Genomic DNA, 1,211 nt, shown 5'->3' with positions numbered 1-1,211 from the left:
CCAAAATTTTCTTAAATTGAATGTTGTGGGATTGAGGATAGGGTTAAAATCAAGTGCTAAAACAGTGCAGATACATTTACTAAGGGCTGGAGCAGGAAAGAGCTTAAGGACTTCTTTCAAGAAGTGTTTATTATTTTAGTGTGTTTGATAAGTGTTTATTATGTGCCAGGCACTGCGGTAAGTACAAACTAATAAGGTTGGACACAGTCCACGTTCTACATGGAGCTCAGAGTCTAAGTAGGATGAAGGAAGATTTAATCCCCATTTTACAGATGAGATAACTGAGGCCTATAGAAGTTAAGTGACTTTTCCAAGGTCACACAGCATACACGTGGTGGAGCCTAGATTAGAAACCAGGACCTTCTGACACCCAGGCCTGTGTTCTATTCCTAGGCCATGCTGTTTCTCACATCTTTTGCTTATTCATTTATTTTAAGATTATTAACTTGGACTGATTACTTTCTCCCTTATGCTTGTTGGTAATTCATGGTTAATTGTTCTGTTTATAGTCATTACAATGTAAGTCCCTTGTGGTTCGGGAACCTTGTGGTTGTTGTCTTATGCTGTCGAGTCGTGTCCGACCCATAGCAACACTGTGGTCACATCTCTCCCAGAGCGCCCCACCTCCATCTGCAATCACTCTGATAATGGATCTACAGAGCTTTCTTGGTAAAAATACGGAGGCGGTTGACCATTGCCTCCTTCCATGCAGTAAACCTGTGTCTCCACCCTTGAATCTCTCCCATGCCGCTGCTGCCCAGCACAGGGGAGTTTGGACTTGTATCAGATTGCCTTCCTCTCGCTAGCCACTACCCAAGCTAGGAAAGGAATGGGTGGGCCTCTGCTTGACACTCCCTCCCATAGTCGAGACTGGTAGAGGACTGGAAACTCTCCAGGTGTGACCCCGAGAGGTTCAGGAACCTAATCAGATTTAATTCTCCTGCATCTTGCTTAGTACTGTATTCAGCTTCATAAACCCTGAACTGTCACTAACCAGAAATTAACTAAGTCAGTCCACAAAAATGTCACCAGGGTACGTTGGCTTTTGTCATTCCTGTGTGGCTTCTGACGTGATTACCTTGTATCTACCCCAGTGCTGAGTACAGTGTATAGCACAAAGTAAGCGTTTATCAAATAGGGAAGCAACTTGACCTAGTGGAAAGAGATCAGGCCTGGAAGTCAGAGGCTCCAGGTTCTAATCCCGGCTCTGC

The 1,211-nt window shown here is 44.4% G+C and overlaps 1 non-coding gene across 1 annotated transcript; it reads right to left on the bottom strand.

Moving 5' to 3' along the window:
• Positions 1–776: 776 nt before the first annotated feature.
• On the bottom strand, positions 777–914 carry LOC119933828. Its single transcript, XR_005452698.1, has one exon. It is a non-coding gene; the product is annotated as a small nucleolar RNA SNORA7 (small nucleolar RNA).
• Between the last annotated feature and the right edge of the window lie 297 nt (positions 915–1,211).

The sequence above is a fragment of the Tachyglossus aculeatus genome, chromosome 10, assembly GCF_015852505.1.
Source record: "Tachyglossus aculeatus isolate mTacAcu1 chromosome 10, mTacAcu1.pri, whole genome shotgun sequence".
Lineage (NCBI taxonomy): Eukaryota > Metazoa > Chordata > Mammalia > Monotremata > Tachyglossidae > Tachyglossus > Tachyglossus aculeatus.
Note: the sequence above shows the minus strand (reverse complement) of the source record. Positions and strands in the feature narration are given on the sequence as shown.